General features: G+C 34.0%; 1 long non-coding RNA gene and 1 pseudogene across 1 annotated transcript in view; one reads left to right on the top strand and one right to left on the bottom strand.

Moving 5' to 3' along the window:
- Nucleotides 1-1,948: 1,948 nt before the first annotated feature.
- LOC144373043 (uncharacterized) overlaps nucleotides 1,949-22,300 on the top strand; it is a 74,188-nt gene continuing 53,836 nt past the window's right edge. The window contains exons 1-2 of the long non-coding RNA XR_013432845.1: nucleotides 1,949-2,346; nucleotides 3,159-3,277. This is a non-coding gene — a long non-coding RNA (uncharacterized LOC144373043). The remainder of the gene's footprint in view (nucleotides 2,347-3,158; nucleotides 3,278-22,300) is intronic.
- The window catches only part of LOC144373041 (transport and Golgi organization protein 1 homolog), a 153,329-nt pseudogene continuing 138,344 nt past the window's right edge, over nucleotides 7,316-22,300 (bottom strand).

The following is a 22,300-nucleotide window of genomic DNA, read 5'->3' as shown; positions in this document are numbered from 1 at the left end:
TTGATCAACTGTGATATTAAATGTCTCAGACTTTAGAACAGTATAACAAGTATTTTAAAAGCTTTTCTTGTCTTTGTTCTACCACTTCATATTAAGATGCTGAATATAATATAGAAGTACATATTGAATATAAATATTATGTGAGCATATTATACTATTATGTATCATTGGGCTTCCTCAAGTGATGTTTTTAACATACTTTTATTATACATACTATATACTATTATTATAGAAATTATTATTTCTGCTTAAAGGTGATTGTATGGTTGGGAAATGCAGATATATTATGTGTAAAATTAAATATTTTTCTAAAAAAGTATAACATCAGATGTTCATGAATTTTGGAAATAAAAATACATAATGCCTAGCTAGTTCCTAAGAGGTAGGCTATATCTTCTGTTTATCAAAGTATTTACTCTGCATTATTGGTGGAGCTAACTTTTATTGAGGTTTCTCTGTTGCCAGGTACTTTATTACCAAGGTTGCCATTAGAACCGGGAATGACATTACTCACTATCAGGATTGAGAAAATTGGTCTGAAAGAAGCTGGACAGTGCATCGATCCCTATATTACAGTTAGTGTAAAGGGTAAATAACTGGCAAATTGCATTATTTTTTTCTCATATGGGACAAAGTTTTTGACAGGGGATGATCTTGTATATGTGACAACTTACTTTAATGCATTCTATAATGAGGCAAAATCCTAGAAGAGATCATAACAGAACATAGTTCGAAAGACTTACAAAAAAATATTTCCTACTTATACACTCACTTTTGCTTTTGAGTTTGTATAGATTTTTGCTCTTCAGATTCCATCTAACGTGCAGACTAAACATACACATTGTCCTTAACAGCAGCTACAGCCTTCAGGATGTAGATTAACAAAAGCACCCCTCACCTTCTCCTACCCAGTCTATATTCATTTCTCTCCACAAAGCCCCATGTCCTGTTTTCCCATCTCTCCTGCTTCAGCCCCTTCTTCTTCCTGTGCTACTGAGGTATCTACTTAGGTGAGTCCTACAGAGGCAGATGAAAATCAGGGGACAGGGAAATAGGGTGCGACCATAACATCCATGCCCTGAAAGCAATCCCGTGGGATGATGATGTGATTAAGGAATAAATTATACCATTTTACAGAAATAACTATAGTTAGTACAAACGGCTTATTTTAATCTATAGTTTTGCACCAAAGGAACAGATTGGTGCTGAAATTAAATGGAGGAACTTTTATCAATTGACCACAAAGAAAAACATTTATTTAAAGAACATAATCCACAGCACTAATACTGGTACACTTTTAAATTCCGATGTTACCAGTTATCAAATATATAGTATACTGGAAAATATTTACATTGTTTGATAGGCCATTTGTAAAACTGCATACTCATTCAGAAAGTATACTTAAAACACAAAAATATTTAACGATGTTGTAAATGTTAAATTACCTTTGCATATGTTAAACTGAAATATTTTTATGTAAATATTTTTTAATTATTAAATGTACTAAATTGTTTTTGAGCTTTTTGAGACACATAAATGAATAACACATAAACACTGAGGAGTTATTAAATGAGTCCATGTTGCATTTGACTAAACTGAGATTTTAAAACCCAGAAAATTAAAACTATATATAACGTACCATCTGGTTGTTGTAAATTCAGGGTATGTTGTAAACAGTATAACCAGAATTTAGATAATATATATGAAAAATTATTCATTAACAAAAAGGTTTTTGTTGGCTGTTCTCATCCATTTTTGGTTCTTAACAGGGAAATTATGATAAGGTTAGGTTTAAAGGCTTTTCTAAATAAGTCATACTTGATCAAAGTTAGAAATTGGTGGCAGAGCTCCATTGTGGCAAATTATATACTCCAGATTTTTTTTTTTCGCATAGAAAAATACAGTGGGCTATTCCCTAAGAAAAACATGTTTGTTCTTTTTACCACTTCACTATGAAGATCAAGTTCTGTCCACTTGGCCATGTAAAGGCTTCCTTGTCCCCTTCATGAGGTCTCCTATCCAGTCTATATTCATTTCTCTCCACATACCCCATGAACTTCAACAACTCTCACATACTTGCTCACACCAAATAGGAATCTCTTAGCCTGAGAATCTCCTCTCAGCTCTTTCCATGCCTCTTTAGGAACTGTAACCTTTGCAGTTTCTATATTTTCCGTCTGTATATGTGAATGCTCATAAGCAGAAACTTAATTGTTTCTCCAGATCTGAATGACATAGATTTAACTCCTGTGCAAGATACTCCTGTGGCTTCAAGAAAAGAAGATACATATGTTCATTTTAATGTGGACATTGAGCTCCAGAAGCATATTGAAAAATTAACCAAAGGTTTGTAATTATCAGTTACTGACTTCTTAAGGACACAGTACTTATCTGGGTTTGTGTTCATAGTGTACTTAACACAAGATCTTATGTCACATAGTTATGAATATTGACTTAAAGTCAAATCAATTTTTTTAAAATATGAGAATTAGCAGTTGCATTATCTAGTTGTGTAATAATGTGGTTAAATATTATTTGATAGGGAAGTTTTTCTCATAATACAGAGTTAAGGAAGCAGGTTCCCTAATAATTACCTTACGTCCTTTTAGGAACCTAATGATTACTTTCTAACAGTTAAATTATTTTTTTTTTCTTTCAATAAGATGCATTGGGTAAAAAGATACTATAACTGGCAGTTAGTTTTTAAGAATATGGAAAGGACAATCTGGGCGTGGTTGTTTCAGGAGGGAGAGAAATGATATAAGGTAGAATTTTTTTTAAAGAAACTCTTAAATTTCTATTCTATCTAATATAGGTGCTTATTGAAACTATTTTTATAGGTACTGCTGATACTTAAGTAACTTCTGTTTTTCTTGTGGTATTTAATATTTTATATTCTTTGGTAGTTTATGATTCTACCTGTGTACATAACTTACATTCTTGCTATACAATTTTGTTGTACTTTGTAGAATTAAATGATATGGAGAAATGTCACTCAGACATGCTAGTACCAGAGCTTGGAGTGACAGCCATAGTGAGTTATCAACAGTTGTGTCATCAGACTGTTTGACACATGTTACTTTGTAAAATCATAGGCTTCTGGTGACACATAAGAAATGTGTGGTCTCTGGCTTATGTTGTTTGTTTTAATTCCTTAGGTGCAGCTATCTTCTTTGAATTCAAACACTACAAGCTTAAAAAAAAGGTTTACCAGCACCAAGTGTTTTGCTTTCATGGAGATGGATGAGATTAAACCTGGGCCAACTGTAATAGAACTGTAAGTGATATACATATAGGATTCATACTGTTCTAATGGTTACTAGTTCATGTTTCTTCTTAGTCCCTCTTATCGAGAATGTAACATTGGAGTAGATCAATCATCAAAGTATTTTAAATCTATTGTGGTTACAGATACAAGAAACCCACTGACTTTAAAAGAAATTGCAGTTATTGACCAAGAAACCACTTTATCTTTATCTACATCAAACTTTGCACAAGGAATTATTCTGACATGAGTAATGTCTAATTTCTGTGAATTTTACCACTCAGTAGAAACCATCATAGCTCTGTGTAGCATATTCATCCTTCAGGAGGCAAGAAGTGAGCCGTACCTATAGGCCAGTGAGTCCATTGCAAAGCTGTACCACAGAACTAAAGTCCAGCACCTCATTGTTATGACTCCTTTGGATACAGGTTTATTGTAGATTTTGAAACTTGTTTTTACTTTCCTATTAATTGTGCAATTAATAGCCTGTTTCCTAATTTACCACTGTTCCTACCCTGCTTCCTGGAACAATACTGCTGTGGTAGGTATGCTCATCTTCAAACTTAATATAGCAATAAGAATGTGCTAGAGTTTACACATTTGCTCACTTTTGCTCCAATATGGTCTTTTGATTTGAATTAACTTCAAACTTTTGAATTGAAGTGGGTAGGATAGTACCAGATTGCTTTGAAAGGAAATTGGATCAGTTATGGTCTGTCTTATAGGCTGTTCCTTAGAGCTGGCCTAAATTCACCCTCATCTGATAGTTCTACTTAGAAATAGTGTGCCTTGATCAGATCAATATCCTATATGGGAGTGTTCCCCAGATTGTAGCTGTGATTTTTTTTTCCAGATGACCAGATTGTTTTTCTGAAAGTGAGCACATTTTTAGTCATGTTGATTAGTTGTTCTACATCACATTGCTATTGTTTTTAGGGTTAACATTAATGATTCTAGGGTTAACATTAAAACCATCTCAGAATAATTACAAATTTTGGGGTGGGTTTACGTCTTCTAAATCATGTCATCTAAAAATAATTGAGTCAGATGATAATGAGATACTTTAGGAACAACTGCTGTTTTTCTGACAACTGATTGTGAAACCTTAAAACCTGCATACCTTGTCTTCATAAAGTGATGAGTATGCAACATCTGGAAAGATATTTTATTTTTTTTAATATAGGTAGATATGTCTGCCATTTATTTCCTATTTAGATATATTTACATTCATATGAAAATATGCAGGTCATTAGCCTATTATAATTTCACTATTTACATTACTTTTTACTTGATGAGACATAAATCTTTCATAGTACACAAGGTGTATATTTGATACACAGAACAAAGATTTGTGAGGAGCTTTTTTGTGGGTTACATGTAGAACCCACGTATTTTAATATTCACTATTTTAAATGAACAATGCATGAAGGGAATGCAATACTTGGCCTATTTTTAAACTAGTGTAAACCCTAATCATACCATCCGTTTGCTTTTTAAAACAAATAACAGTTGTTTTAGCCCTTGCACTTCAAGAGATCTAGTCTTTAATTTTTCAGTTGTCTGTTAGGTCAGTTTTGTTTACTAGACTCATAAAACTATATGAGCCTGAAAGAATTATCAACCAAATTTAGTCTTTTCTTTCATCTGGATTGAGTTAATTTCACAAGTGCAAAAATAGTTCAGTCTACAGTAGTTCTCGGAAATGAAGAATTTGCCTTAATAAAATGTTCACTCAACTGAAACTCTGAGTAGTCAAAATTTCCAGACTGTAAACTTCTCAAGAGAAGGGCCTCATCTTCTCCATGTCATGTAAACTTTCCAAGGCACTTGGCAGCACTCTGTGCTCTGTGGAGTACTCAGTACCTTTTTTGTTTGATGTTACTGATGTTTGATGTTGCTCCCTTAAAATCTACTATTAAAATGTAGCAAAACTGATACATTGTTCTTTCTGTTCTCTAATACTATAAAACATGTATATCAAAGTGATAATTTAAAAAAAAACAAACCTTTTTTTTTTGGTTGTAGATGGACACAGTACCTTTATATTTATATGTGGTGCTGAGGATCAAACCCAGTGCCTCACATGCAACCCCAGCCCCTCAAAGTGATAATTTGTATGTAGAAACATTTAGCATCCTTCACATAAGAATGCTTTTTTTTAACCTCTATTTATTTATGTGGTGCTGAGGATTAAACCCAGGGTCCTGCCTGTGCTAGGCAAGTACTCTACCACTTAGCCACAACCCCAGCTTCCACCAAAGAATGGGGTTATATGAAAAAAAAAAGAGGATGCTTTGTATGAATGTCTTTCATCAGCATTAAACAAACTTAAATTGAACATTGTCATCAGCTTAGCTTTAATTCAGACCAGAATGACCAAACCTCCCCCCCCCCAAAAAAAGGTGATTTTATCTTGAAGCAGTTAACACAAAGCAATCTGTATCTCACAAATTAGTTGTTTAAATTTACTTTCTAGTGTGGGAGGGGATGAGTTACTGGACAATAATTACAATTATAGCAATAATACTTTCAGGTTGAAACACTACTGCTTCACAAATGAAATGATTTTAGTAACTAAACTAAAACACAATTTGCTGGAGAGGACTTCTAAAACTTTTGAGATACAAAAGTATACTTGAATCAAGGGACAGTATTCTCTACACAACCTGTATATGGGCAGCTACCTTGGGCTTTGCTACAGAAGTGGTACAATCAATCAGATGGATGTAAGGAGAGGCAACTATGGGTGGGTTCAGAACTGCTCAGTTAAACTACGTAGAACGCATTATAACTTACTAATAGAATAAATACAAAAAAGGCTTTAGAGGGAAAACTACTGTTGCTTTGAATAAAATAATAAATCTGCCTTTTCTTGAAAATCTATCTTCCTAGCTGACATCACCTTTATTTAAATGCTATTTTAAAATTAGAAGTTATAGTAACTTCAGCATTGCCTTGTGTCCTGTAGAGGTTGAAAGATACATTCAAAATGTGTTTGTGACTTAAATTTTATTTTACATGGTTAAAAATGGCATAAGCTATTATATGGTTTTCCTCTTACACACAGCTGCTGCTTCTAATATTAAATGGAGGTTATGTAGATAGAATTTGAGTCCTTTAGGAAGAATTCATTTTGATTCTGAGTTATCTTCAGTAGTTTAGAGATTTTGTTTCACACAGATTTTGTTTCACACTGAAGCTTTTGCCCCTATTTTGAGAATACTTAGGGGACATAAAAAAACAATGATATGTTACGTTCTAGGTTTTAACAATCCTATTACTTTCTAGAATTTAAAAGAATGGAAGAATATGGTCTAGCAGTAAACAAAAGTATCAGGCTTTTATAATTTTATTTAAATCTTAAACCTCTTAAAATGTACTGTTAAAATTGCTGTAATTAAAATTACAGTTCTGGAGAGCTAGTTCTTAGAAACATTGTTTTAAAGACAGTAGTTACAGATTCAGGACTTGCTTTAATTGTTTTTTAAATAAAATATGTTTGAGTATCTATCAAAAAAAAAAAAAAGAATTTAATTCAGCCCGTAGTTGCTGAGTAAAGACATTATAAGCCTTAGAGTTTCATTCATTCTTAGAGGATTATACTTTTCTAATTTTTTTATCATATTCCTTGAAAATCAGTGGGAAGGTATGGGAAAGAGAAGAGTGTGTTGTGTACATTTTTAAAAAGAAATTTCCTTATTTTTTATAGACACAACATACCACCTTATATTTTACTGTTATAATGCAATAATGGCAAAAGCAGTAGCTCTTGCTACTAATGTAAACTCATTCTCAGAAAAGCATTCTCACATGGACAGTGGTTAGAAAAAAGTACATGAATGTGCTACAAAAATAGCGCCACAAGACTTCTCACAAGTAAAAGAAATCCTCTGTAGAAGTCCACAGTTGACCAAGGTCCAGCCTCCTTAACAGTGAGCAACAGGGATATGCTGCCAAGTCACCATCTTCAGTTCTGAGAGTGCGTTTACATGCTTCCCCAATGGCACAAAGTCTCATGACGATCCAATGAATCAACAGACACTTGGGAAATATTAATAAACAATTTTTATGAACTATTACAACAAAGAACTTCAGCAAGAAGGAAAATGAAGTTTATGATCTTTGAGTAAACATTTTTAGCCCAACAGTCTCTGTGACCAGATATTGAAAGAGAAAAAAAAATCAAGCTTAAAAAACACCATTTCTCTGTTATCAACTGGAATACACTAATAATAGGATAATGGAAATATAAGTTCTTAAAGCATTTCCACAGGAAATGTCCATAATTATGACATTCTAAATCATTTAGCAATTGTATATGCTACATTAACTAAAACAAAGGTATTCCTTATTGCACATTTTTAAATTGGAAGGATACTCTAGCTTAAGTGGGGGATATTTAGGGGGAAAATATTTTGGCTCAAAATGTATACTGCGCCAAGGCAGCTTCATTCTGAAAACATAAACCATTTAAAATAAACTTTTATATTTTGAAGCCAATAATCCTTTAACTCTGACTAAGTGTCAGAGGTTAATTTTATGGGCCCTGTTTTAAGGCCTGTGAACAGCCCTCACTACTCTTGAGAATTAGGTGGAGGTTCATCTTTAAAGCCTGAAGGCATTAAGTCTTTTGCAGCAGGTGGTGGCCCATAGTCTTGGGGACCATGAGTTGGAGGTGGTAATGGGGCACCAGGAATGAAGTACTCTCTTGGGCCAAATGAGCCTAAAGGTCTGAATGGTGCTGGTGCAGGTCCTGGAAAAAAATCACGAGGGTCAAAAGGCAAATCCCATTTTCCAGGTGTAACACCTGGTGCATATTCTCTGAAGCCTATTGGTGGACGCATACCAGGACCTGGAAAATAAAAAAGGAAGTTATGTAAATACCCAGAAATTTCTGAACTAGGGTGATTTCAAGTATGTTAATATAGTCTTTAATTTCTCCCAAGCCTAGAACATCAGCTGGTGAACATCCTGACTTGCCAGATGAGGCAAACTGAGATGGAACAAGTTTAGGTTATAGCCTTTGACCAACCAGCCATGAAGTAACATATTAAGGATTTAACATGGCTCTACCTAGCTCCAGGCTTGTCTTTTTTCTTTCCCTACTATATAATTGCAGAATTATTTCTATCTCACAAGAGCTCCATTTATATTTGGAAGTATTACCATGACAAGATGATAGATTATGAAATAAGAACTTTACTACATCAAAGAAATTTTGATAAAAGGAAATCTCACTATTTATTACTGTATCCATTAAAAATTCATGAAGTATTTCAGCATGGACTTTACACATGCCATCAGAATCAAGGTGCATGCATGCCCTCGGAAAAGGCCTTCCACAGCCACCTAATTAAACCAGGAACATTTATTAGGTCACTGTTAAATCCTCTTTAACACTTCCCTCTGACATTTTTCAAGGTAAGGAGGGTTTGACTTTTCCTTTTCTATATTCTATAACCTACTGCTTATGCTTCCATTATGGGTGATTACAAACTTTATGTTATAGGATTTTCATATATGTGACAAAATTTTAAGTTATGGCATGCGTCTCATCCACCTTTCCATCTATTGCAGTGTATATCAACAGATTTTCAACAAACATCTGCATAAGTAATATTTCTGGCTTTTCTGTATATAGCCCCTTATCCTTGTCTATGAGAGATAGCTATTGCCTATCTCAGTATAAGATTATGTAGTGTCCCATATGTCCCAGAAAACTGGAGGAAAAGTTAAAATGTACTCAGCTTTATCCTTTCATTATTAAGACCCGAGATAGCAACCAACTGTTTTAGCAAGCAATAGAAGTGGAAGATGAATGTGATTTATAAGTCAATCATCATACCAAATGGTGGAGGAATTGGCCAAGGCCCAAAAGGCCCACCGTGCTGAAGTGGCGGTCCATACCAAATGGGAGGTGGTGGAGGCCGTCCCATCGGGGGTCCCATGAAGGGTACCCCTGAGAAAGGAGGGGGCCCTTTCATAGCCATATGAACCTGCAATTTAAGATTTGAAAGCAGTTAAAAGTTTTAAAATTCCTATGTATTAAGACAAAGTACCAATACCTATAAAAGCTAAAACCCAAAACCTGTCCAGAGAACACCATCAGTGCAACAAAACTCTACCCACCCCTCCTGTGTATTCCCACTGACAGCTTACAGAAGTTGGAAGGATGCCACAAGAGGGAGCAGTTTGTTACTGATTATATCTGCACAGGAAAGGGAAAGGCAAGAGAACTGGCAGGGGTTATTAACAGAGGTGATTTCTGACCAGTATGTCATGCTGTATTCACTACAATCTATTTCAAAGGGAGTCCCCCCATCCCCATCACTTCCCTTTCATCACAATAGCTCATTACTTCCATATTAAGAATGAACAGAATAAAATGAAAAATCCATTCTCTACTCATGTAATAATAGCTACTATTCTACTATATCTTCAGTAAGTCTTTCATATATTATTCAACCTCTGAGATCTTTAAGTAGACTGTCTTGTTTTAAATAAGAGGGAACAAAAGCAAATGGGATATCATAATTTGTTGAAGGCCACACTGCATATTAAAGAACTCAATCCCAGTTTTGCCTCCAAGCCATGCTTTTCCCACCTCTATTCCTCTCTAACAATGGGTCTTTGCTCTCTTTTAAATCTTCTACTACAAAGGGGTTTGGGGTCTTATCTAAGCTGCCCTTAGATTTCTCCAGAGATGTATACTCCTGGAATATATATACACTGGAACTTGAGAAGTATTTTCCATCACAGTGCTATATACACAAATTAGGAAGACAAGCCTTTAATATTTACTTTCATTTACTGTACACCATTTGAGATATTGATTTATCATTTCCTATGAGTAGTGGGTTTGAAACTAAACAATTAAAAATTTATTTTATTATAGAGCTGCAGAAGACCTACCAGATATAATAGCAACACAGTTACAAGAGAATACACTTATGTGAACAAATGAGACCATTTCTTGGGACTAGCTCAAGAGGTCATTTCAGATGATCATTGTTTCACAGAATATCTGATACCAATCTAATTCAAATCACTCAAAATAGGGTTTGCACAAATGGAGGAATTCTTAAATAATATTCTTCCAAACAAAAATAAAAATGATGAATTATATAATTTATAATGAATTTACTTTGCCTTAGAACATTCAACACAAAACACCATATAAAGTTAGAGTGATAACTTTTCACATTCTGTAGTTCATTATAGTTGTACACACTTAAGCAACATTCCCAAGTTAAGGAGAAAAGTAAGCTCAATATTGCATGCAGTTTAAAGCAAACAAGATCAGTGTCATGCTCTGAATATCCTTCCCATAAATGCACAGAATAAAACCCAATTCAGTTCTCAACCTCTAAGTACTTACTCCAACTGGATGCTCAGTCAAAGAAGTAAGGGTGGAGACTGAGGGGGGTCTCAGGTTCTTGGGGAACAGTTTGCTTTTTAAAAAACAAATGGGATAGTACAAATAGAACACAAAGAAGGATAAAGCAAAGAGCAAGTACTGTAGGAAAGCTACATGTTCCTGCATGACCACATGATTCACAGTAACTACAGAACTTACCTTGCCCTCATTCGTCACCTTAGCTGGAGAAGAACTTCTGGAGCTGCTGTTCATGTGAGCTGGACCACATCCTGAGTCTGTTAGAGATCAAAGAATGGATTCAGACTTATTCTAACATGAAAAGAATAAAAATCCTCCATCCACAATTACAGATTCTTTGAAATTACTTGGTCCCTTTACCAGAGGCAACGGGTTTCCCAGATGCCTCAGAAGACCAGTACGAGGTCTTTACCATTGACCTTGGGAAAGAAAGATCAGAGCCCTTGTATGTATTTTTCAGAAGAAATAAACCACTGGTGGACAGGTCAGAGTTCAACAATAACTAGAAAGCAACATGAAAAATGGGTTGCCCAGGGGTTGGTGTCATAGCTCAGTTGTAGAGTGTTTGCCTAGCATGTGTGAGGCACTGGATGTGATTCTCAGCACACATTTAAAAAATAAATAAAAATATCATGTCCATCTACAATTAAAAAATATTTTTTTTAAAAAAATGGGTTGCCCAATACGTAAATCACAATTTATGAAGAGACTTAAGTAAAATAAAGAACTGCCTTGGGTTGATAGAACAGGAGATTAATAAGTACTGGTCCTAAACTTTAAGCTATAGACTTGAAGTATGTGTAGGCTGGCTTTTCTTTAGTCTGTATAACCTGACTTCCAATCTTACCAAGACTACAGTCCTATTTAGAATTTGAAATAAGATTCAGTATTTCATGTTGGAAATATGTATGCTACAAAAAGTTTAAGGCTACTTTTATAATATTTGGGAAAGGAACACCATAGAGATTTAATTTAAAGATAAAGGTTTACACTTCACAGTGTAAAATTTAAAAGAAAAAAACAATACAGGGACCTCAAGGAAAAAAAAATGTTTTCTATTCTAGAACAGATTTTACAGAAAACATTCACTATGATAAAGTAAGAAATTATCTTCTATATATTGTACAGGCCCAAATTCTATGTTTTCATTAGAATATTCAAAAGGGAAAAAAAAAACCTTGAAGCAGTTTACTATAAAGCAACATGTGAATGCTCACCAAATCCGTTTCTAGGCATATCTTTTTGATTAAGAGTAGCAGAAGGAGGTCTCCCAGCTGGCTCTGCTGTCAGTGGAGGGGAACATTCTCCACCATTCATGGGGGATGGACCAAAAGAGCCATTATGGCTCAGTGGACCTAAAGACAACAATGCCGTGTTACTACTTTAAGGCAGCCTTCTCCCTGACACCAACCCTCACCTCCTGCTTTAGCAAATCATTCAGATTATTTCATAATCATTACACACAGAAATAAAAAGTAATTTATGTACATTCTGCACCAAGAAATAAAATAGCTCCTTTTACAAAGTGCCCCCTACCTCTCTGAGGAGGATTTCGTAAATTTGGTCTTCCCAGCATAGGTTTTACAATCCCGGGTTCATCTTGACGCACTGCGATCTTTTGGGTCATTTCCAATAGTCTTGAATATTGAGAAATATTCTGAATTATGAAACAGCAATCTATTCCTTCATAGATAATATCTAGCATAACCTTAAAACACTATAAAACATATAGGAAGATACCAAAATCACATACTTCTGTCTCAAATTAGCAGCTTCCCTTTTCTCTTCAGCTATAGCTCTTGCTGCAGAACGAGCTTTGAGCTATTAAAGAGAAAATATTCAAATTCAGTTGCAGTAGGCTATGCACAAAATAAAGAAAAGGGGGAAAAAAATCTTACCCAATTATCATGAGCTTTCTTCTCATGCATAGCAATCTGAAAAAGACAACACATTAAAAAATATGTTTTTAGGGACTCATTATAATAGCCTATAATTGTCTGTATTAGATATCAAAGAATTCTGCAACTACAGGACAGTATTAATTACTACCTGGTTGTTAAATGAGTGCTTGGTTTTCTGTAATGCTTCTTCCATCTCTTCAATTCTCCGCCTAAGAATTACAACAATTGAATAACATTTGAAACATTTCTGACCATTTTCCCTTTATTCCATCAGCTATACTTTTAAAGACTTTATCATACATAAGAAAAACATTTCTATAGTTATATGAATCCAGTGTGATCAAAACTAATACTACAGGCCAGGTGCAATGCCACATGCCAGTAATCCCAATGATTGGGAAGCTGAGGCAGGAGGATCACAAGTTCGAGGTCAGTCTCAGCAATTAAGTGGGAACCTATGCAACTGAGACCCTGTCTCAAAGTAAAAAAAAGGTCTAAGGATGTAGCTTAGTAGTAAAACACCAAAAATAAATAAATAAATAAATAAAATAAAGACCCAATACTAATAACTTATTTATCATTTAATTGCTAGAGATTCTGAATGATAAATTATAATTTCCTTAACTGTTCATCAGTGTGTTCTCAAGTAATTCTGCTAGAAATATCTTCCTCCTTAAAACTTTTTTCTTTTTTTCAAATTATATCCATAAAAGATTTCCAAGGTCTATCAAATGCCACACTTTTGTGGGTCTTGATACATCACACAGCAAATTGATTTCTTAAAGAATTACTACAACATACAAAACCCCCAGAACTGTTTGCATTGACCAAGTTCCCTATGGTCTTGCCCATTGGCTATAAGTAAATTTTTGTTAACATTTTTCATTTGTAAAGTTGAAATTTATTTTTTCTCCTGTGTGAATTGAATGTATTCATATCCTCTCGTTATTTATACTTCCATGCTATTTTCTTCTATCTACATAATGTAAAAAAAGATTAAAAAAGAAAGCTAACACTAGTTCATTAGACACTGACACCCTCCTTTAGAAACTGAACTCACTTGTAATTTTTAACTTCCTGTACAGCGGAAACCACCTTTTCATCTGCAGCTGACAGCCGCTGCTCTCTTTCTAGTCTCTCATATTCTTCTTGGCTTAGTTTCCTAAAATAAAGCCAGTTATCAAATCAAAAGTTTTTCTCTGTGAATATCACTTCCCACAATTCTATAAAATGCTTAGGCACATAAAATAGGAATTCAAACCTGCAATTTCCTAAATCAAACTCTGGCAAATCACTTACATTTTCTAATTTCTCCTCTTAATTCTCTATTTACCAGTAAATAAAATAAATGTGAAAACAACATGTGCCCCAAGGGCAAGTATCCTGTGTGTAAGATAATAAAAACTCACTTTACTTCAATGTGGAAGATCAGGACTGATCAACCTAACATAATTAAACATATTAGGATAAAGCAGGGGATAATTCTTTTCTCGTTTCTGCCATGGGTAGGACACTAAGTATATCTTTGTCATGGAGGAACTCTTTTCTCAATCCAAGACTGGTACCATAATAAAGATATAGTCAGTCAAAGAAAAAATCTTCTAGAATATGTCTTTTAGCTATGCAATTAACCACAGAACATTTTTGACACTTTAGATATATATTTCAAAAGAATTGCAATTAAGCAAAAAGACAAATCTGAGTTTTGATAATGTCTGTCAACCAGAAAAAGAAGCCAAACTGACCCATGATCAGAGTATTATCTACTGACAAGTTTTAACTCTGATCATGAAACTCAAGATGTTCATCTACTGAGACAAAGGTAGCCACATTTAATGATTTTAAAAATACTATTTTCTGCTATCCTTGTACTACTTTAGCCATAGTTCCAATTCAAAAGATAATTAACTTGAAACTTAATTTTCCATAAATCAGAAGAACTATAGTAAAAAAGGATTATTGATACCAAATAGAAAAAGGGGATTATATATTCTTATATAGCTTCTCATTTAATTCTTCAGCAAGTATTTTATGAGTGGCTATAATATACTAGTTACCTTGTAAGATGCTAAAGAATAAAAGAGCTCACTGTTTCAGGTATAAATGATGCCTAAAGGAATATAATAATTTTCCCCACTGGCTTAAGAAGGAATATGGAGAAAACTGAATCTTGAAGGACAGAGAGAATTTTGTTTCCAATTAACAAAGAGTTAGTCTGAGAGTACTAAGAACAATCAAAACATCTTTATAAGAATATAAAATTGTGTTTGAAAGGATACAAGCTAAAAAGGCAGTAAAGATATATGTATGTGGCCAAGATCCATTAGAAAAAGGAATCTCAGAATTACAAGTAAGGCTGGCACTTTAAGGTACTTTTCTCCTAGGTTTACCCACATATTGAAGATAACACAAAGATATAATGAGTCTGAACTAAGCCTTCATCAAATTCCTGGGCTTAGAGAAAAAAAGAAGTGTTTGGGGCTACAAATAAAGGGACCCTTAATAAAAGCCCTAGCCTTTGAGTTTAGATTAGAAAGTACTGCACACTTAAGTGATGAACAGGCAAAAAATCCAAAAGGAACAATACTGAAACATTGAAAAGACAAGTCATTTTTGAATTATCTTAATTGCTGACTACGTTTGAAGTGACAATCTTACTCAAGTAACCTCAACACTTTTCTATAAGAAGATAACTTCATCTTAGTCCTCAAATTTCATGTATAATTATCACAACAATGTTAGCCAATCAAAACTGACCAGGCACTCCATAAGACAAAATTCTGTGAGAAAAAATCCCACAGAAAAGGAAAACACCTAATGGGGTTAACCGCACATGTTTCAAAAAAGTAAAGTCAAGATTATGAATTTCAGGTCTGGGAATATAGTTTAGTTGGTAGAGTGCTGCCTTGCATACACAAGGCTCTGAGTTCAAACCCCAGCACCACAAAAGAGGGAAAAAAAAGATTATAAATTTTGTCAAAGGATTAGAAACTATAAAACCAAGAAATAGTTGGGTGTGGTGACCTACACACAGTCAAAGATACTCGGAGGCAGAGGCAGAATGATGAGATTAAAGATAGCTTGGAAAGCAGTAAGACACTAGTCCCTTATGAGAAAGAGCAAGGAGTCTGGGGAGGTAGCTCAATAGTAGAGCACATGGCTCAAGGTCCTGGGTTTGAGCTGTAGTACTGAAATAGGACTGGGGTTGTGGCTCAGTGGTGAAGCACGTGCCCCACATGTGTGGGGCACTGGGATCAGTCCTCAACACCACATAAAATAAATAAAATATTGTGTCGGGCTGGGGATGTGGCTCAAGCAGTAAGGCGCTCGTCTAGCATGTGTGCAGCCCGGGTTCAATCCTCAGCACCACATACAAACAAAGATGTTGTGTCCGCCAAAAACTAAAAAATAAATATTAAAATTATCTTTCTCTCTCTCTTAAAAAATCCTATAAAAAATAAAATAAAATATTATGTCCATCTACAACTAAAATAATATTTTAAACCCTGAACTTTTTAAAATCCTAAACTCAATGAATGATTTTAACAACAGATTTGGGAAGTAAAATAAATCCTACTGCTTTTAAGACAGGTCAGAAGAAAATATCCAGAAGAAGTAAATCCAGAATGTAGGAGGCAGGGGAAATCAAATTCTAATATGCATTACAGAAGAGAGAATGAGGTAAAATCAACATTTAGAAAAAGACTCGAAAATTCAAGAAATGTTTAATGGTCCCAAGCAACATAACTGCAAGAGGAAAAAGTGGGTGGGGTGGGGAAAACTACACCTAGGCACTTCCCAATACAACTGTTAAAAAAAGAGAGAAATGACTACAGGAACTAGGGGAGGGAGATAAGACCAAACAACAATGATAATGGACTCCTTAAAGAAAAAAAATTAAAACAGATGGTAATTAATTGGATATTTTCAAATTGCTAAAACTAAGTAACAGTCAAAATTCAGTAGCCAAAAGAAAGATCCTTTAAAAATGGAAACTGGTTTTAACTCTAATCATGAAGTTCATGTCAACCTAATACAGATTATAAAGGTAGCAATATTTAGTGGATAAAATACTATTCTCTGTTTATCCTTGTACTACTTTGATACACTAATCAAATCTATCATTAAAGGACAATGTTCAAATAGAATGAAAATAATTTCAAATAAGAAACCAACAGTGTAGAATGCAGAACTACAGAAACTTTAAATATGTGTATAAATTGAATGAATGTCTTGTGGAGTTCACGGTATACGAAGTACTAACATACGATGCCACAACAGTTATCTGATTCAGGAGCTACTTAAAGCCCATAAAAACAAGTAATAAACCTATTAATCTATGTCAGGTTTTTATTAAATCCAGAATATATACCAAGGCCTTTAAATTATGAGAAGATGAATAAAATTATAATTATATAATTATAATTCCATTATAATTTATGATTACATCAAGCTTATAGAGGGAATGAGGAAAATAATTAAAAATATTTAAACTATTAAAAAGATACAAGGAAGAAAAAAAGAACAGGTCATTAATTAGAAAGCAAATTCTTCATAAACCACAGGCACATATTGACATGAACAGACTTATATTTTAGAAAGTCCACTCAAGCGGCTATAGAGAAAATTACTAAGAATTTGAAATAAATTATATAAAAATATAAATAATGGAGAATGAAGACAGATGACCTAGGTTAGAAACAGAAAAGATGACACAGGCATGAACTAACATAGTACCTGGGGATGAGTAAAAAGAGTACAAACCACAGATGATGACTGAATGAATTTTGGAGGAGTTGAGGAAAATAGTGCTACAATTTAACTGCATTACAAAGAAAATTAATTGCCATTTAGGTCATTCATATTACTAGTAGGGACAGAGAAAACAAGTGTTCTTTTGAAAAAAAAAGTGATAAAATGAGAAATGTTTCTTTGAAACAGGCCAGGCATTTAGAACTGGCCTGAACAAAAATTTGAGATTCTAAAAAGGTCGCTTGGAGATCACAGAATTTTAGAAAAGTTAATGGAAAGGTTTCAATATTTAATGCATTAATTAGGCAACAGAAGTCAAAATACCTAAAAATAGTTAGGTCTATAAGAAGGTCTGTCTTTGCTTTAACAAGATATATATATATATATATCTTGTTAATAAATCAGGTGCAAACAAATAAAATCTGACACAAAAAAACTATTTTTAGAGAATTCAAGTATTTTTGTGGATTAAAATCTTCAAATGAACTTCCAAAAAATAACTAGCTCCACACTGAGAAGATTAATATATAAATATATACTACAAACAAGTACTTCTGTAATCATAACTCCTAAAATCCTTGCCACAGTTCAATTTTTAGTGTGAACATCTGAGATATTCAAGTCCAAAACTTGTACCATCAATAAGTAAATATTATTCCTTTTTGAAGTTTTTATTCTACTAAAACATGTCATTCCAAATCACTCAGTATTTTTAAAGGTCCAGAGTTAGAGATACAAGTTCAAAACATTAGAATTACATAACTGATCACAATGAAAGGAAATTAAAATAAATAGTGGGATCATAGAAAGGGTCTAGATCTTTGAGAGGTATTTCCACATCAGTGACTGTTAATACCAGTTTACCACTTCTTGCCTTCATATGAATTTGACAATTGATTACGATGTCCTCACAGCCTTAGTTTATGGTTCCAACTACCTCAGGACTCTTAAGACTGATGATGGAAAGAAAAATGCAACTTATAGGAAACAAAACACAAAGGAAAAAAGACAAATCTCTACTAGATAAAATTATCTGTTAGTTCACACAATGATAACAATAACAAACAATGGAAATCTTACTTTTTTAGTGCCATCTCATTTTGCTGGTAGAGTTCATTTAAAATCTCCACTTTCTGCCTAAGAGTTTTGCATTCCTCTTCCAGTCCAACTTTAGAAGACCGTAGTGAATTGCAGTCATTTTCTAATTTCTTTATTTGGTCTGTAAAGGATAAAACAGCTTATCTCTATATGTGTACAAGGACTTAAGAACTTGTTTGAGGGAGTAGTGCCAAGAAAAGTAAGAAGCATGAAAGCAAAAAGCCATTCTTTATCTTTCCAATAAATTTTTAAGTCTTTCCAACATGGCAATTTCTTCTCAAGAAGAACCCACCTTCTAGATTACATTTTGTGGACATCGAGGCTCTTAGCTTAAGTTGTAAAAGTTTTAGATCCTCTTCAACTACTGATATTGTAGTTTTTGTCTAAAAATTGCAGAAAAGAGAGGTATTCTTAAAAGTGAGGCACAGGAAGAATTCACAGGTACTATGGGACTCTTACAAAGAACTATACCCGAGAGACATCCATCACCTGCTTAATTTGATCTTTGATCTTCTCGTTCCGATCACCTAAAAAACAAAAGACTTTAGCTTTTTCTTTCCTTACTTTTAACTCTATATTCTCCTAACTTCCCTAAACTAAAGAATGATTGTGTTCAAATACTGGAAGAAAAAAATCAATTAAATAATTAAACTGATTAGACTAATGACTTTTAAGAGAATTGCAAGCTTAGATTTAAAAAAAAAAAGAGAGAGGTGAATTTCAGACTGGGGTTGTGGCTCAGTGGTAGAGTGCTCACCTAGCATGTGTGAGGCACTGAGTTTGATCCTCAGCATAAAAATAAATAAAAGTACTGTGTCTGTCTTAAAAAAAAGGTGAATTTCTAGTTTGCACAACTAAAATGTTATCTATGCTATTCTTGTAAGATAAAAGCTTTTCTTCTCTCTCAGATCTATCTTCACCTGGGCAATAAGTGTCTTGTTTAGAAAGATTCAATCCTCTATTTTCTCCCTGAATCTACTACCAGGTGTGGTTTGAAATACTTGCTATGTAAGCAATATCCAACTTGGGAGAAAACATCTGGAAATATTTTCCTCATCAGTAAACACTGTTACACTCCCTCTCTAGCTTTCTGATAGTCTCTAGCCTCTGTTCTCACAGCCTTAGTTTATGGTTCCAACTGCCTCCGGACTGACTGTGGACCTTAAAACCACAGAGCCATAGAGATGATGAGTATCAAAATCAAGTATCATCTGCATAAGTTAAGAAATAAATTTCTCTTACTGTACAATGTTCAATACTTAGAGGTATAGGATGTGACTATTGTAGCTGCAGTGTACTTACTAGTTTTCAATGGGATAGAAAAAGTCAGTGTTCTTCACATGCCTATTGCTACATTATACCCCAACAACCCACCTCTGCCAATGCAACAGACATATCTATAGATCCAGTGATATGTGTCTACAACCCTGAAGCTTAAGAAGAAATTCAGCCAGCTGAAAAGTGGCATCTGTATACTTAATTAAAGACAGGAAAGCAAAAAAGGATTCAACCTCCCTGAGACTGATCTTACCTGCTAACTCTCCATTGGTTAATTCATCTGACTCATCTCGACTTTGATCCTCAGATTCAGATTCACATTGTAACCGATTCAACTGTGTGATGTGATTAGTCAAAGCCTAGAAAAGAAGCAAAAGGTTGGAAGACTCTCGATTTTAATTCAGAAGATTTCAGGAGAATTCATGAGATGAAACATATATTTGGAGTATAAATTTACATTAATAGTATCATCTTTTTGACTAAGAGCTACTTGTAAATCTTTCTGGGTCTTCTCAAATGATTTCATTTGTTCACTGAGCTCAGCGTGTGATGTACTCCAGTCTTTTACTTCCTGCTGCAACTGAAAAGTCAAAACACATGAATTCCTATGGGTTAGGGAGGGGTTTCTGCACTGGATATATCAGGACTTAGACAAAGAAATAGAGAGCCATACTCCTTGGTGGACTGCCTCAATCGAGGGGGTTGAGTCCTTGGTTAAGGAAGAGGGCAGAGTGGCCCCAACTCTCACAGCTGCAGTAAGAACATCAGAGCTATCAGGAAGTTGACCCTGTTTATTGCATTCCCCAGAAAATTGCTGCCAATTCAAATAATTTATCTCCAGCAGGAATGGCTGGGCATATATGACTGTCTCCTAAATTTAGATTCCTTATCATGTAATCTTCCCTTGGCCGGTGAATCAGTAACTATTCAAAAGAGGATCATAAAATACTTAATTTTCTGGTTTAAAAAGTTTCTTTGAGGCTATGCAAGTTAATAACTGATTGACATTTGATAAGAAAAGCAATAATCCAAAAATCCAAAACAGATGGAGACCATATATATGCACTCAAATTGGGGAGCATTGTTTAAACTTTGCATATCTAGAAAAGGTCCTACATGAATATTCCTTACCTCAGAAACAGATCCAAGAAAGATACAAGATAATGAAATTCACTTCTCTAGTTTACATTATGTATGACATCAAATTTTCTTTACCTGCTCTTTCTCCTTCTTAAGCATGGTATTTTCTTTCTGAAGCTGACAGCATTTCAACTTCACCTTCTCTTCACGAAGCTTAGCTTCATTAAGGAGAATTTGAAGCTAATGAAAAACACTACAGTTAGTGAATTAATTCCAAAGAAGAAACAAAGTTATACTTTCCCAAACAAGACATCATATAGTTCTCATTTTTTGCACATTTTAGCACACCTCAAATTTTTGGTCCGCAACAAAACTAAGATGTAGTATTAATATCCGTTAGCAATAGTTGGCAGCTTTACCTCTGAAAGTTCAGAAGTATTTACTGAAATGACATCTTTAAGCTTCTCTATAGATTTCTTATTTTCCATTATCTGCCAGGTGAAAACAGAACACAAAATATGCATTAGGATTTCAGTAGAAATACTGATATATATATGTGTGTGTGTGTGTGTGTGTGTGTGTGTACACATACATATATATACTAAAAAAGATAAACACAACAAAATTTTTGTCAAGCCATCCCATTACATTTCAGGTAAATGCAGGGAATCCAGCTTTGGACTAAGCAAAAAATCAAGAACTGAAAGAGATGAGGGAAAATGAAGTCATAAATATTTCATGGCATCCACAACCTTACTGTTTATGAGATAACCATAAAAAAAGTTCAAATTATAGAAAATCATAATGCAATAAGTAAATGTTTTAAAGCATAGAAAATTAACTAATTAATTACTGTTTCAAGTAAACCAGTTCAAATTAGTAATTTTTTTCTAGTGATAGAGAAAAAAATTTCCCAAGATCATTTTTAAAATTTTCTTATCTGAAGTAAAAAATGATAAAATTTAAGGAAGAATAGACTAATCTCACATACAGAAGAATTCCAAAAAAATTATAAAGATACTTGCTCCTTAAGGAAGTGGACATAAATCTGCACTCTTTGTTTGCAATGCCTGGGATTGAATCCTGGGCCTCATGCATGCTAGGCTAGTGCTCTACCATGAGCTGCATCCTGAGCTTGTAACTCTTCATACTTTAACTGTGGGCTGTGCATGGTAACTTCCAAAGAATACAATATGAAAAGGATTGGAAAGAATTTTTACAGTGGAGAAATCTGATAAATACTACCTCAGCTAGGTGATCAAGCTTACTTGGGTGTAGGATATTTCAGAACACACTCTCTACCATCTTTTGCAACTTTTATGTAATTACAGAAACTTATAGAAATTGAAAATGAAATATGTAAGTAAAAATGTTTTAAGTTGTTGTATCAGTACTTAAAAGTTCCACAAAATGGGCAGAAGTGGGTTCAACTTCCTTGACTCCTAATCTTACTTTAGTTAACAGCTGGACTAAGTTCAACCTAACCAATTTTACAAAATATTTGAAAAGCCAAATTGCAGTAATACTTAG

Source organism: Ictidomys tridecemlineatus, unplaced genomic scaffold (genome assembly GCF_052094955.1).
Source record: "Ictidomys tridecemlineatus isolate mIctTri1 unplaced genomic scaffold, mIctTri1.hap1 Scaffold_218, whole genome shotgun sequence".
Taxonomy (NCBI): Eukaryota; Metazoa; Chordata; class Mammalia; order Rodentia; family Sciuridae; genus Ictidomys; species Ictidomys tridecemlineatus.
Note: the sequence above shows the minus strand (reverse complement) of the source record. Positions and strands in the feature narration are given on the sequence as shown.